A 17,579-nucleotide genomic window follows, 5' to 3' on the forward strand; every position below is an offset into this window, starting at 1 on the left:
TTGATCAACTTATGTTTTTAGCTCATCAAAGATATTCTACTTATCCTTTAAATATGCTTCCTCTTAGCATTATTAAATCTTTAATTGTGTTCTAGTATCACATTTTCTAATCCTCAACTTGACCTTATACTTGTATTTTTCATATTGTCAATTTAGCTTGAATGTAACTTAGAGTAATTAATATTCATCTTCTTAGTTGGCTAGAACCAATAGAAAAATCAATTGAACTCAATATGCCAAAACAAGAAAATCCTTTGTTAGTTGACACTACTTAGTAGACACTAACTTAGAAATGATTTTCTTGTGTTAACCAAGTGAACTCAATCAACACTACATATTCACAAAGTTCCTTTGGTAATCAAGTGAGCTTTGTTAACACTAGTTCCATCCAACATTTCCTTCATTAACCAAGTGAGCTCAATTAACACTCATCTTCCACAAAAAATTTCTAGTCTCCTGAGTGAACTTGGTAGACAGTGTCTTCTAAACTAGGAAAACTCTAGAATGCTTTGCAAAAACAAGAAACTATCTTCAATGCCTGAGTGATCTCTATATACACTAAATAGTAATGATATGAAATTTTTTGTAACATCAAAGACAATACAAAATTAATCAATTGTATCCAATGCATCTATTTCCCTAATCAATCAGTAAGAGTAGATTTTATTAATAGATATTTTAATGGATCAATCTTAGTGACAAGTTGTACAATATGAGCTAACATATAGTACATGTGTTTTCGGGGCATAAACACTACTACAAGACAAGATTTCTCAATATTATTATAGTTGATCTTGTAAGAATGCAACTTAGGGGAATGCATTTAAGCTTACAAAAAGCTAGGATGAAATGCATGAATGGGTCCTAGGTACTAGGCCATGTTAGTCACCCATGTAAAAAATGAAAATGCAATCTCTCATAAAATGGAGAAAGAGGGAAAGCCTCATGGGAAAAACCCTCCACCAAAAAGAGAGATGAAAAAATAAGATGCGCGGATGGATGAAGTAATCAAGACCCCCCATTACAACATACATCAAGTATGTACAAAGGAGCAGTACAAGGACAAAAACTCTTAAGAGGAAAATGTTCCCCCCATAAAAGAGAAGAAGGAAACAAGTTAGTCCCCCCCTAAATCTAGTGTGTCAATTAGTGGTAGCTGCTCCAATGTAGAAACTAATTCATGAGCACTGAATAATGTTCCTTCCCTTTCAAAGAGACAATGGAAAAGGTATAGGTAAGATTCTTGCTATGTGTAGAAAGAATCTTGATGATGAATAGTGTCTCTGAAACTTGCTCAACTTTCCTTATGTCAATGTTGATGGTCACTACTTCAAACACTACTAAAAAGAACAAGTGTAGATCTAGCAAGATGGATGTAGAACATGTCCCAAAGAACAAATTGTCTCCTCAAATGATAAAGAGACCTCCTATAACTATTTTACATAAGAATCCACAATCATATCAACCTATGAAGACTGATCATGTAGAGAATGGATAGGAGGGTCATAGTAAGCCCTCAGGACAACTGAAGAAGATTTGGCTTCAACAAAGAGAATATTTAGATTATCAAAGAGATCTCCCAAATCTATTGTGTGGGACTCCATGAACAAACCTAAAATATCTATCAAGAAGTCATCCACTGATGTTGAAGCTTAAAGATAAGGAGTACCCTGTTATGCTAGACCAATCACTATGGAAATAGATGAAGTGTTTTCCTCAACAAAGAGAAGAAAAACTTCATCAATGATGTCTTCCACATCTTCAATGTGAGACTCCATGAACAACTTTGCAAGTTCTAGAAGGAAGTTTTTGCATGAAGCTAGAGTAGGAAGACATAATGTTTCCTACTTCACTAAATTAGAAGCATTTATGGCTATAAATAGATTAATAAGAGCAACAAGAGCATTAGGAGTTGTGATTTCATCTAGAGTTGGAGGAACCATGGCCGAAGTGACAAAAGATAGAAGTCCTCTAGAATTGGAGGAACTTGTGGATCTCCATATGCCTCCCAAAGAGCAATCCAAACATCTTGAGGAAAACTTGTCACTCAAAGAGGAGCAAAAGATTCCATAATCATACTATTATACATAAAGAAAATAATAAGATGAAGATGATCTATCCAATTAGGATTAGGTGGAAATATCTTCAAACAGAGATAAGGAAACACTTCTTGATGTTCTCTTAGATGATCAAGCATCAAATCACTCCATTTCTAATAGTTCCTTAGTGTCATCTTTAGTGTTAAACCAAATTGGCATATGAGACAAGACTCCATGAGATTAATATATGTATGCACCACTGAAAATGAAAAAGAGATCAATCAACCCCACCTAATGTATGATTTAGTGCTTTATAGGTAGTGTGTATACAAGAGGCCACTTGTCAAAAAAGTACAATTTGGGCTTCTGATTTTGCTAGTTACAACTACCTTTTGAGACTCAAATCTATCACTAAGTGCTATAGCTTAGATGTACAACAATTTTCAAAGGTAATCAAAGCAATATAGTGAAGAAAAGGCCCTAAGTCTAAAAGTGATATTTTTGTCCATACAACCCTATAATTTGATTGCAGATCTGGAAAGTAGATAAAAAATTACACACTTTCAAAAAAAGGAACCTCAAATTATGTCCAGATGAGCCCATACAAAGCATTTCAAGTTGCAAAATATAGAATTGGTTAGGTACAGTCACCAAAAGACACAATTTCTAAAAAAATCCATGCACCAAAACCAAAAAAGAATAGCATCACTAAAAATTTTAGGAAATTCTACTCAAAATCAAAGCAATTGCATCTGATTTGGAGTCTGGATGAATGAGTAATGGCCTCCCAAAGTCAGACTATCAAATCAAAATTGAATCTTGAGAGGGCTCTAGGTAGCAAACTATGATGTTAAATTTGATGGTCAAATAGTTATCACAACAGTTCAAATTTTCCTAGAAATAACGATGAGATGACCGTCAAATTTAAGACAGTGTCTGGTTGATGTCAGCTAAAAAAGGTCATCTAGGTGACATGGTAGACAATATCAACATACAGCTTGTTGATAGGGTAGAATAGATAGTAAAAAAATGGTGAAAAAAGGATGTGGTTGTCCACATGTCCCTATCTAGTTTGTTGAGTTAGCACTAATGTGGAAACCTATGTGTTAGTGAGTTGGCCCAAAGTTTGATGAGTGGCATCTGAAGTGGTTTTCTGACAGGTAGAACTAGCTACTAGTATGGTGAGTTGTGTCAATGTTAGGAAATAGTCAATGGCTAAAAACAAAGAAGATGATGGCCAGATGAAAATGTGTCAAGATGAGCCTGTACGGAGTGTTTCAAGTTGCAAAATGAAGGATTGGATAGGTATAGTCACCAAAAGATGCAATTTCTACCAAATTCATGCATCAAAACCAGAAAAGAATAGCACCACTAAAAATTTTAGGAAATTCTACCCAAAATTAAAAATCACACTTGATTTGGAATCTAGATGACTGAGTTATGGCCTCCCAAAGTCAAACTTTCAAATCAAAACTGAATCTGGAGAGGGGTCTGGGCAATAAACTACAAGCTTAAATTTGATGGTCAAATAGTCATTGTTGCAATTAAAATTTTCCTAGGAATGATGATTAATGCCATGAAAAGTTGATGTCAGCAAAAAAAATCCCCTTTATTGATGTGGTAGGGTTGTACTATATGAAACATATGGACAAATGTGATGTGGTCTGTCTGTCAAGGTATGGATTGTTGAATCACATGTTCCAACTATGTGTTGGGTTGTCTGACTAAGACTCAGTGAGGACTATTGCAAGATCATCATGTGGAGTACTGGTATTTGTCCACATGAATAGGGGTTGCAACTATCGAGGCTGACATGTGGACAGTCAGTGGGTATTAGAATCACTACACCATGGCCGTGACTAGAGAGTTGAAAAATGGGATTTAAAGTGCTAAAAAATTTTGAACAACTAGATATTACAAAGCCATCATTATTGGGGGATTGAATGATAGAAAACTGTGAAACACAGCTGCCAAGAGGGAGTAACATTCGATGGAAGGGAGTAACACATTTCTGGGAATAAGGTGTGACCATTGGGGAGGACTTGTTGGTGTCAGGAAATACTTAATTAGTCCCATATTAGTGGGAAAAAAGAACTATGCATTGTTTAAAACAATAAATGTTGGTTTGTAAACTAAATTGAGCTGCTAGTGTAGGAAAGGCTTGTACGTCAATCGGTTAAGGTCTATCTGTCAGATGATGTGACTGGCCAAACTTGCCAATAAAAGATGTCATATTTTGAATCACCAATTAATTAGAATATTCTATGGGTCAAAATGGAATATTTTGCATAGGGTTGGGGTGTCACTACCTATTTCCTACAAAAAAATTCTTTGTAGGTCGAACTACTCTAAAAAAAATTCAAAAAAATACTCTGAAAATGACAAAGAATAAAATAAATATTGATCTAAAACAAATTGTAGATCTAAAGAATGATCATACCAAATTTGAAAATGAAGCCTTCAGATGCCAATCTGCAAAAAATATTTGCCTCAAATTCAACTATGGCCTAGGGTAGCCAAATTTATAGTCAAATTTCACTGAATCAACATTTCAGACACAATGGTGAGGTCTACTTTGGCTCTAGATGCTCCCAATGACTATGATACTCTAGATCTAGGTCGAGGTGTCAAATCAAGGAAATGTTCTTGAACAACTATGTGAAGAAAAATTCCCTTAGGTCTAATACCATGTAAGAATTTGGTATAGCTCTAATACCATGTAATAATTTTTCTTAAGGAAAAAACAACCAAGATCAAGGAACTCAAGCACAAGCACAATAGTAGAACAAAAGTGTATGATCAAAATAACAATATCTGAAATTGATGTATTGTCATTCAATGTTTTGTATGTCCATACACACTAGGAGTGCTTGTATATAAAGGCCTCTAAGATGCATCTAGAATGTTTGTAGAAGGTGCTAGGATATAAGATAAGCATGACAACTAAGCACACATATTATCCATCATTGTAGATGAGCAAATAAGTATGACAAGGTGTACCTCACGTAGAGATGTTGTAGACACTATGTGCTTAATTAGAGTACTAACTTCTATGTTGTAGACACCATGTACATAAAAAGAGGTGCAAACTCCTATGTTGTCAACATGACAACTCACAAGAGTATGCATACTCCTAGGTGACTAACTAAATAATAATAAAATAATGTGTTAACCTAAGTAAACTTAAGTAAAGTATAAATAGTAAACCCATATTTACACCAACATATCTCATAAGCCACAAATATTTTGTTGATGTAGTATATGACTCTATCTTTTCATGTCTAATCATTTTGTGATAATAATGCCCCTAGGGATGTTTTTATAGCTGAGATGTATAATATAAGAGGCTTCCTAATAATAGAAAGTATTAAAATAGGAGGATTATCATATTGGAAGTTTATTGGGAAACAAAAATACTAATATAGGTGGTAAATCAAGATCACTAAAACTTTTAACCTTCAAAACAACCTAGCTACATTTACCACATTATCCATCTCATGTCTAGATTATGAATATTAAAACTTAGAATTCAAATGTCGAAATATATCTAACTATGTATCTCATCCATGAAAATAGAAACACATAACAAAAATATTTTGGCTACTTAGAAATCCTCCAAGGTGAAGGTAATACTAGATTGGAGATGAGAACCACAAATCTTTTCTACTGTAGTTTTAGACTTAGCCTATTAGGACTATAAATTTTATCACTTCTAATGATCTACCCTATGTGGGGTCTACCCTACTAGGAGCTTTATAAAAACTGTTATGTCAACCTTGATTAAAGGATTTAACAATTACAATGAAGTAAGGACTCTATTAAAAGGTTGACATATGCCTATTAGGACCACTCTACTAAGAGATTTAACCTAATTCACTTTACCAAAATTATTTAGTACATAACCCTTCAATCTACACTTAATTATATATCTCTTGTTTCTAATCTCTAATTTGATCTCCTATTTGATATATCTTTGCTTTGCACTTCACTTCTTCACTAGGTCACTAAACTCTATTACTTCACAAATTTCTCTTGCAGCTTCTAAAACCTAACTCTTTTGCATAAGTATACATGGTACTTCACTTCTTTTCTCTTCACTCACACAAACTATATAAAATAGGGTTAAAAATCTTAGTCTTCTAGAATAAGATCAATGATCTAGATGTTTCCCTTTTTCCCTCTTCATTTGATTGTTTTTCCTCCCTTCATAGGGATCAATGATCCATGTCAAAATGTGTAACAATCTTTATAACAAACTCTATGATCATTAAATGTTAATTATATGCCATCTCAAAATTGTTTACCTCAAAGTTTGCATCATTTCTAAAATTCTTGTTCATACTGCATTACTAGGAACATACTATCTATGATGCTTGGTCATAAATATTCTTCCTATTGTTACTTAACCTTAACTAACTCAACACCTTCTATATGACTCAACATTCATATACTCTATTTTATTGGAAATTATTGAACTCATCTTATATAGGAGTACTTGGAAACCAAAAACTTGCTTCACTCCTATAGAGCTCAGCATGTACAAGATTATTTACAAGTCTTTACAAATATATGACTAAACCTATATAGAGTAACTCAGCCACAATGATGACCAACCAACTCTACCTTATATATGACTAAGTGTTTGACACTAATAGACAAAAAAAACTTAGAGAGATTAACAATATCCCCCTTTGACATTAGTGGAAAAAATAAATTCATGATTACATTATTATAATATAATTCAAAAAATGATAGTAGTCACCCTGTGCTTATGACTCAAGTGTTGGTATGTTTGTTGTTGCACCAAAAGGTCGAGCTATCAATGAATGTCACAAACACTAGACTTACCTAGATCCACAAGAGGTAGTTAATCCATGTTACAAACCTTGAAGGAGATGCTAACCACCAAGTCAAAAATCTCCCCTTCTTCACCAAATTAGGGTTATGCATTGATAGAATGAAGAAGACCTCTCGCAAATTGAACCCATGACCCAAGGCTCTAATGCCAATTGTGGCTATATTTTCTATTGAACCAAAAGTTCAAGTTTTCAATGAATGTCACAAACACTAGAATTACCTAGATACATGATAGGTGGTTAAGCCATTTCATGAACCTGGAAAGAGGTACTGACCACCAAGTCAACATCGAGCCTTATAGGACTTCAAAACATTTACATCATACTCATATAAAATGCATATGTTACATGACTCAAATAATCTAATGCTGCTTGCAATACCTTTGTTCTGACTTTTTTTTTTCATCTAAGCTCTACATCTCTAATTTGGTCATTTTTAAGTATCCTTCATTATTCCCCTTGAATTTTGAATGCTTCATTTTCTTTCTTATCCCCATTGATGTTGTCACTTATATTTTCTACTAGGGTTGGGAGGATGGGATCAAACCATATTTTTCAATGAATAGTTTATGAGTTTGGATGATCATGGAAAGAGCATGATCCCATGTGGTTCGAATTGATTCCAAAACTTTTTTATTTTTATCTCCAAATTGGCAACTAAGTCAATTATGCTATCAAAAATAGAAAGGTTATGATCTTTTTGAACTAGATCCTTTGTTGAAGCACACTCCCATTGCATGACTTCCAATTAAAGTATCAAAGTGGATTGTATGGAGAAAATCTTGGCCCACATTCTACTATGTACAATGTGTAGCTCGATCAACCTCACTTGTGCAAGAAATAATTTGTTATAGTGCATTGAACTTGATCCACTTGATTGAGAGATAGAATTTCCTTATGATTTTAAATTACCCTGAATCTTGTGAATACTTTCTTGAAATTCATTAGTGAATTTGGGAACATCACAAAGAATATTATACAAATCTTTTACTTTCTTAATAATTTCTTTTAGATTATGTACAAATGCCAACAATTCAACCTTCCTCAAAGAGATAATAGTAGAAAAAATTTCTAGTACCTTCTTCTCAAACTTTTTCTCTGACTAGGCCATTAATTTTTCATTTGCATCTATATCCTAATTGTTGACTTTCTCAACAATTTGCACTAACTAAGAGATGATAGGGGCTTGTTCATCATTGTTCTGAATATCAAATACATCAACAAATATATACTTAATATCATGTAATACTTGTCATTTTTTATATTCTCTTCTCATTTCCTCTTGTCTCTTCTTTCTTTCCAGAATGTCTTGCAAGATTACACTTTTTTCAAATGTGAAATTCTTGAAATCCCAATACAATATTTCAATAACTTCATCCAAGTTAATAGTAGTACCTAGAGAACTAAACTTCTTCTTCTTCCCTTTTCCTTTCTTATGAGTGTTTTAGCTCAGCATGGCTAGGGCCAGAATGGGTGAAGGGGTCTCACCACTTAATCTAACTTGTGTATCAGTACTAGATAAAACAATAATAGCACTCAATATGATTTGATCTGTATGGGCTTGCACTTGATATGCAAATTTGGGATTTGACATTGTTTGGATTGGAGTGTGATCTTGTACACTCAATTCTATCTATGAAACTCCATTCTTACCTTCTTCTTTTTCTTCTCCTTTTCCTTCTATTTAGTCTCCTCGATTCCCTTGGCTAGAGGTCTTGATACTTGTGGTCCTTTGTGACCTATAATAGACTAATCTACATTTGATTCCTTTTCTTTATCTTTTTGTTCATTCTCCTTTTTTATCTCCTTGGCATTAATTATAAATGTTTTACTCTATGAGGCTTGTTGGAGTTATTTCTCAATATGTTTCACTTGTTCATTGAAATCAACAACTTAAACTTGTATTTCTAATGTCTTAGGATATTCCTTTATTTTTTGAAGCATAGGAGTGTTAGGTGTGGTGACATTAATAGGGGATACGTCTCCCTATAAACTTAGCACACCTATATCTTCTTCATCACTATGATCATCTTCAATATTTACAGTATCATTTTCACTTTCCCATATACCTCCTTTACCTTTATCATATGTAGTTAGTCCAAAAATACTTTCCCATAGTAGTTTATTTTTTGAAAAATAGCCTCAATTTTATTTTATAATATGATAAATGCCATGTATTTAGAAACAAATCTATTCCTATATTTCTGCAAAAATGTTGTCAATTTCTTAGTTGTTAGTTTGGCCATGATTTTAGCTAATGTCCCTTCTCTTACTTGATTTTTAGTTATACTTGAATGTTTCCACTTGGCATGAGTTCCATTAAGCAATTCATTAGGAATCTTGCTTCCTATCTCTATAGGTGTTAGTTTGACTTTTTCCATCATCTCTAATATGGCCTCTTCTACCTTAGTCTTGTCAATAGAACTTAATATTTTATTTTTTATAAATTGTAAACTTGATAAGCCTAAAAAATTTCTAATGTTGTTACATACCTCATCAATAGAATTAGGCTTTATATGCATTGAAACTCGACAGTGACCTAGCTCATTAGATTCAGTCCTCTCTACATCTTTCTCTTCAACATCTTCTTGTTCTTTCAATTTTCTCCTCTTTGTCTTACCTTTGGTGGCTAGAAATTTTCTCTTTATTGCACTTGTGCCACTAGAAACTTCACTAGGTTTTGTAATCCTTACAACACCCCTTTTCAATTTTAGTTCAACACTTGTTGTTGTTGCTTCCCTAGTTCTTCGTCTTAGTGGTGCAGGAGGAGAGAGGGGCTTAGATGTTACCTTATTTACATTCTTCCTCACATTAGGGTGAATTGTTTTGATTTCTTTGTCCTTCTTAGTTTGTAGGGTGACAAGTGTTAGGGCTTTACCCTATTCCTCTACAGTTTCTTCCTCTTCCTCTACATCACCTTCACTATCTTGGTCCTCTCTAAGACCCTATGTTATGATTAAAGGTCATTCTCCTTTATCTTGTGTGCCTAGTTTCCCTTCTAGGTCTTCAATCATTTTCTTCCTCTCTTTTTCAATAGAGGAAAGCTTTATATCTACTATTATTCTTGATTTTTCTTCTTCATATTTGCCATGGGTTCATAATTTACAACAACTTCTTTAGTAAGTAGTGCAGTAGTTTCTACATTCACATCATCAATAGAAATTTCATATCCAGAAGGTTTAAGACAAGCCACCCTCGGCTTAAATGCTCGTACATATGTGTAGTTAGTGTCTACTAGAAAATACACATAAGTATAGTATTTTTCAGCTAAGGATATATGAATCCTTGTTTTTTTTCCTCATTTGTTGTTTGAACTCATCAAAATATCCATATAATACATTCTCAAAATTTTCTTCCAAATTCACAATATATTCAGTTATCTACCTTGTAGAAAATTTACCTTGTTCCCACACAAAATTTCCAATAGTAGGAAAGTAACTCTAATATAAAAGAAAATACACATCATCAGTGATCCAAACTTGCACATTGAATTCCTTTCTTTTTTTTATTAATAATAGGTTCTCTTCTAGTTGTAACTTTTGGAGCTCAAAAAGATCATATTCATATCTTTCATTACAATCTTTTATGCCTAATCTATAGCCATACATGGCATAATGTTCAGTCTGCTCAATTGGTAGAATTTGTGTACAATCACTCTCACTGCAAACACAATCTAATGCAGGAGTATCCAGTGGTGTAATGGCAATCCTGTATCACCCAAAATAAGCTTAGTGTTAGTTTCTATTTAATTTTTTTAAAAAATTTGGATACCTATTTTGGTCAAATAGAGATTCCAACTCTCGTAGTTCCACTATTGGTTTTCTGGGTTAGTGTTTTTTAGCACCTTGGGATATGTGCTAATGTAGAAAATAGGTTATTTTATAATTTATCCATAATTATGATGAGTTGGAGGGTTTAATTTGAAGGAATTATTATACTTAAAATTTAAGGAACTTTAGAAAAAGAATCAAGTTAAAAGGCTTTATGTTTTGAAAGTTATTATAGTTTTAAGTTGCCTAGAGACCCCATAAGAGCGATTCAAAGTCAGATTTGAGGCACTAAATGGCCTTGTATGGGCTTGAAAATGGGTGACAAGAAAATTTGGTCCATATTCCTATAGAGCACTTTGATATCTTTTTAAAAATGTAAATGGTTTGTCAATCGGAGTTGCAAATCAAAAGTTATACCTCCTCGAAGTTGGACTACCTTTTCTGGATTCTTCTAATTTTGCACTAACTTTTGACATGTTTTCTAGAACATTATATTTTTATAGTGGATGTCAAATGGAATATTCTAAAATTTTCTAACCTTAAACCTAATTTGGGTTACCTCAGGTCATTTCTAGAATTGTAAACGTGAAGGTACTATGAGGAGTGTTTTTCTCCAGAATCAAACAACATTGTAAGACCCTAGGGCATGTCATTGAATTTTTTTTTATTGTATTAAATGTACTAGCATATCACTTATAATAATAACATTCCCCTTTTCCTTTTATGTTCATTTTGTCTTGAGTTATTCCCTCATCAAGTGGTATTAGAGTAAGTTTTCCTGAGTGTGTAGATAGAGCACAGATTGTAAAGTAGTTTGTATGAGGATTGTGTGGTTGTGGATTTTTATATAGTGAGAAGATGCCTCCATGAAGGGAGCATGGTGGAAGGTCTAAAGTTGTTCCCCCTAAGGTTAGAGCCCTCCAAAGACAAGTTCAGTCATTGCAAGAGGAGATCTGTAGAAGGATGAATATTGTTGTAGGCAATGAAAGTGAGTAGCAAAATGAAGAAGGAAATATTGTGTAGGAAGGGGAAGGAGATAGATAATTCCTAAACCAAGTGGAGGAGAGAGGAGAAGCTTTCTAGGGCCATTTCCAAGCTAGGAAGAAGATGTAAAATTAATGTTGGCATGTATTTGGGAAATCTAAACCTAGATGAGTTGATCGACTAAATCAATGAGCTAGAGGAATATTTTGAGTATGATGATATTAGGGACCTTGGTAGGGCTAACTTTGCAAAAGCAAAAATGAAAGGCCATGCCAAAATTTGGTGGCAAGAGATTTAGTTGGAAATAAGTAGAAAAGGAATGAAGAAAATCACAAGATGAGATGGCATGGTGGACAAACTAAAGAAGCAGTTTATTCTTGTTAACTATGAGTTTAATTTGTTCAAGAAGATGCAAGGGATAAAGCAAGTGGGAAAATATGTCTTGGAATAAATAGAGTAGTTTTACCAAGTCCTTACTAGGGTGGGGCATGAAAAAGAAAATAGGGTGAAGCTTTCTCATTACCTTAATGGGTTAAGACCTAGCATTCAAGAGGAGTTAAGTCTGGTTAGAATGACTAGCATTGAAGAGTCATACCAATTAGCCTTATGAGTTAAGGAGAAGTTAACTAAAAAAATTGATACAAGGAAAAGAGGGCTTATTCAAGGAGGAAGGGGTGGTGGTAGGTCAATTGGAGTCTGAAATGAGAACTAGAAGAAAATTGAAGATGTAGGTACTAGTTAAAAGTAGAGGAATGAGGGTTTCAACCATTCCCATGATCAAAACATTGGAGTTCAAAGAGGAAGAGGTAGAGGATGTGGAAAATTTTTAGGAAGAGGAAGCTTTTTTGGTACATTTTTTCATTGCAATGAAAAAGGTCATCATGCCTAAGAATGTCGTCAATGCCAAGGAAGGATAGATAGGAGAACTAATGGTCAAGCAAAGGTCTATCATGTGGATGATGATGCAAAGTCGTCACATTTAGAGGATGTAGAAAGAGGAGAGGTTCTAGTAAATGAAAAGGTCTTGCTAAGTGGTGAGACTAAACCTAGACAAAGGATGAGTTTGTTTTGTACTAGGTTCAAGTGTGAGGGTAAATGTTGTGATGTGATTGTTGATGGAGCACTAACAACTTAGTGTTAGAGAAAATGGTCTCAAAGCTAAAGCTCAAGAGGGAGAAACACCCCCATCCCTATTAGATTGCTTGGGTGTAGGATGATCATAAGGTCCTGGTTAGTGAGCAATGTTTGGTAAAGTTTAAGATTGGGAGTTACCATGAGGAGGCTCTTTATAACAACATCCCAATGGATTTCTATCATTTATTATTAGGAAGGTAGTGTCAATTTGATTGACATGCTATACACTATGGTCATGCAAATACATACTCTCTAACAAAGGATAGAGTTCACCACAAATTGAAGCCCTTGATAAAGGAGGGTTAAAAGGTATGCAGTAGTGCTAGGGTATGACTTGTTGATGGAAGAAAATTTTGGGATGGTATGAAACATTAGCACATTTGTTATGCTTTAATTCCTAAAGAATAAGGAAGGTAGTAGAGAAGTTCCAGTTGAAGTTTCAGGTCTATTAAGTGAGTATGGATATGTCATCTTTGATAATGTTCTAGAAGGGTTTCTACCAATAAGGAAAATCAGTCATCAAATAGATTTAGTCCCTGGAGCTAGTTTTCCTAACAAGGCTACTCATAGGATGACTCCTACTGAGACTAAGGAGCTAAATAGACACGTTCAAGAGCTATGGAGGAAAGGTTCAATTCAAGAGATTTTGAGTCCATGTGAAATACCTACAATGTTGGCACCAAAGAAGGATGGAGAGTGGAGAATGTGTACAAACTCTTGGGCTATAAATAAAATAACCATCAAGTACCTATTTCCTTCGCCAAGGATAGATGATCTTATGGACTACTTGAGTGGAGCTCAATACTTCACAAAGATAGATCTCAAGAGTGGCTATCACTAGATATGAATAAGACAGGGAGATGAGTGGAAGACTACATTCAAGACCAAGGAGGATCTATATGAGTGGTTAGTCATTCGCTTTGGACTGACCAATGCACCAAGTGCCTCCATGTGGCTTATGATTGAGGCAATAAAGAATTTTTTTGGGAAAAGCTTGTTATTGTCAATTTGGATGATATTTTAATTTTTAGTAAGTCTTTGGATGAACATTTATTACATATTTTTAGTGTCCCTGAAAGATTGAGAGAAGAAAAATTGTTGATTAGTTTGAAGAAGTGTAGCTTTGTCAAAAGGGAGTTAGTCTATTTGGGGTTTTTTGTATCAGTTGAAGGTCTCAAAATGGACCCAATGAAGGTGAAGGTCATCTTGGAATAGGGTACTCCAAGGTCTACCATTGAGGTGAGGTCATTCCATGATCTGGTTAGTTTTTATAGGAAGTTCAATAGGAATTTCAGTAGTATATGTGCATCTCTAATTGAAAAAATGAGGGGGGGTAGAAAAGAGTTCAAGTGGACTACATGAGCTACAAGAAGTTTTCAATTTTTCAAGAAGAAGGTGATAGAGCAACCTATGTTGGCACTTCCTAATTTCAATAAAGTGTTCTAGGTGGATTGTGATGCTAGTGCCAGTGCTATTAGGGCTGTGTTGAGCCAAGAAAGTAAGTCTATTTCCTATTTTAGTGAAAAATTGAATGATGCAAAGAAGAAGCATTATGTTTATGATCAAGAGTTATACGCAATAGTTCAAGCCTTATAGAAATGGAGGCATTATTTATTGCCAAAAGAATTTTTCTTGTATACTGATCATCAAGCATTATAGTATCTAAATAGCCAAGGTAAATTGAATCAGAGACATTTGAAATGGGTAGAGTTTATGAAAAGTTATACATTTATATTGAAACATAGAAGTAGAAGGTCTAATACAATTGTAGATGCATTAAGTAGGAGATAGTTTTTGCTAACAAAAATTCAACTTGAAGTGTTTGGGTTTGATGAACTCAAGAATCTGTACCCTAAGGACCCTGACTTTGTAGAGACTTGGAAGGATTGCAAAGAACCTATTACTCTAGATAGAACCAAGTGGCTAGATTAGTTGATTTAGGATGGTATGTTGTTCAAGGGTAGTAAATTATGTATTCCAAGGAGTTCCATAAGGGGGAACTTGATCAAGGAGAAACACAATAGAGGGATGGAAAATAGTTTGGTCAAGATAAGACCATTACCATTATTAGTGAACATTATTTTTGGCCTCAATCATCACAAGACGTGAAGAAATTTGTGTAGAGTTGTCAAGTATGTCAAAGACCAAAGGGATTTAGTCAAAATACTAGACTCTATCAGCCATTGCCTATTCCATCAAAGCATTGGGAGGACATAAGTATGGATTTTGTTCTTGGATTTCCAAGGACACAAAGGGGTAATGACTTAGTATTTTTGGTGGTTGATAGGTTCTCCAAGATGGCACATTTCATTCCATGCCACAAAACTCATGATGCAATGCATATTGCATATTTAGTTTTCAGAGAGGTGATGAGGCTACATGGCCTACCAAAAAGTATTGTTTGTGACAGAGATACTAAATTTATTGGGTATTTCTAGAGGACTTTGTGGAAGAAGTTGAAAATAGAATTGAAGTTTTGTTTAGCACATCATTTGCAGACTGATGGACAAATAGAAGTATTGAATAGAAGTCTAGGAAATTTGTTCAGGTGCTTGGTAGGAGATAATCCCAAGGGATGAGATTTGATTCTGCCACAAGCAAAATTTTCTTATAATAATTCTATGAATAGGAGTACTGGTAGATAACCATTCTAAATTAAGTATGGGAGTAGTCCAAGGACTACACCCGAGCTAAGGAACATTGAGCAAGGAGAGAGGACAATAGCTAAGGAAAAATACTTTGATGAACATGTCAAGAACCTACATGAGGAGGTACATGCACATATTACCAAGATGAACATATTGTATAAGGCTATAGAAGACCAAAAGAAGAGACATAAGGAGTTCCAACTTGGGAATCTAGCTATGGTATACTTGAGGAGGAAAATTTTCCAATGGCTATCTACAACAAGATAAAGATGAAGAAATTTGGTCCCTAAAAAATTTTGAAGAAACATGATTCAAGAAATGCATATGAGGTGGAGTTTCCAAATGGGATTCACATTTCTCCTATTTTCAATATTGCAAATTTAACAAAATATCATGATAATGATATAGAGAAGGAGTTGATGCTAGAGCCATGTCTAATTCCTACTTCTGAGAAGGAAGAGATTGAAGAAATTTTGGATATCTATGTTGGCCAGAGTACTAAAAACATGTAGTATGAAGAATACCTGGTGAAATAGAAAGGATGATCAATGGAAGACTCAACTTGGATATCCATGGTAGAGGTTTCCCATTTGGGTTTTCTTGTACCAGCTATAAAGTGATAGGGTCACTTTTCAATTTACCTTAGGTGTCTAATATAGGAGCATCTAGTGGTGTAAGGGCAAATCCTATATCACCCAAAAATATTCTTAGTGTTAGTTTCTATTTAATGTGTTTTTATTTTTAGATACCCATTTGGGTCAAATAGAGATTCCAACTCTCATAGTTCCACTATTGGCTTCCTAGGTTAGTGTTTTTCAGCACCTTGGGATATGTGCCAATATAAAAAATAGGTTATTTTGTAATTGAGCCATAATTATGATGAGTTAGAGGGTGTACGTTGTAGGTATGATTATACTTGTAATTTAAAGAGCTCTAGAAAAAAAATTAGGTCAAATGGCTTTACAATTTGAAAGTTATTATAGTTTTAAGTTGCTTGGAGACCCCCTAAGAGTGCTTTGAAGTCCTATTTGAGGCACTAAATGGCCTTTTACGAGCCCAAAAAAGGAGGGAAAAGTGAAGCTCATCTATTGGGCTATACAACACTTGGGTAACTTTCCAAAAATGTAAATGGTTTGTCAATCAGAGTCCCAAATCAAAAGTTATACCTCCCAAAAGTTGGACTACCATTTCTGGATTCTTCTAATTTTGCACTAACTTTTGACATGTTTTTAGGAACCTTCTATTTTTGTAGTGGATTCCAAATGGAATATTCTAAAAAAATTTCTTAACCCTAAACCTAATTTAGGTTACTTAAGGTCATTTCTAGCATTGTAAATGCAATTTTGGTGGAGTTTGTGAGCAGTGTTTTTCTCCAGAATCAAACAACATTGTAAGCCCCTAGGGCACATCATTGAGTCTAATTTCATTGTACTAAATGTTATAGCATATCACTTCTGATAATAATATTCCCCTTTTCCTATTGTGTTCATTTTGTCTTGGGTTGTACCCTCATCACAACTGATGGATCAATGATGTTTGAAATAGAGATGCCACGTCCATTCCACTCAACCTTGGTGTTTGCCTCAATTTTTTCTTTTCTTTGGTATCACATGGTCTTATTTTTATCAAATTTTGGGTATCCTATGATATCATGAATAATATTCTTTGTGATCTTGACTAGCCCATTCTCCAAGCATAACTCCATATCATGAAATCAGCTCACTATAGCCTTAATCCATTCAATTCTAAAATTTCTTGGGAAATTTGAGGCACACATTAACCCTTTCTTCTCAAATCTTTAATTAATCCTTTAATACTCCATCAAACAACTTCTGGTACAGCAATATAATTTCATAATCTCCCACTTCACTAATTTTGCACATATAATAGCTTTGCACATCATGAATCATAATAAACCTAGGTAGTATCAATGATAACACACTCATTGAAGCTCCTTTTGTAATAATATTAGGAATAACATGATATTTAAGTGGAGGACAAGTATCACTCTTCACTAATTGTACATTGCTTACCTATTCTACTTAGTTCATTGTTGTTATTGATGATGATGATGATGTCATTTTGTGTTAGGATTTTGAGATTTTTCTTTCTAAACAACTTAGCACAACTTAAAATCAATACTTGATC

The sequence above is a fragment of the Cupressus sempervirens genome, chromosome 5, assembly GCF_028749045.1.
Source record: "Cupressus sempervirens isolate cs-2001-9-10 chromosome 5, ASM2874904v1, whole genome shotgun sequence".
In the NCBI taxonomy this organism is placed as follows: domain Eukaryota; kingdom Viridiplantae; phylum Streptophyta; class Pinopsida; order Cupressales; family Cupressaceae; genus Cupressus; species Cupressus sempervirens.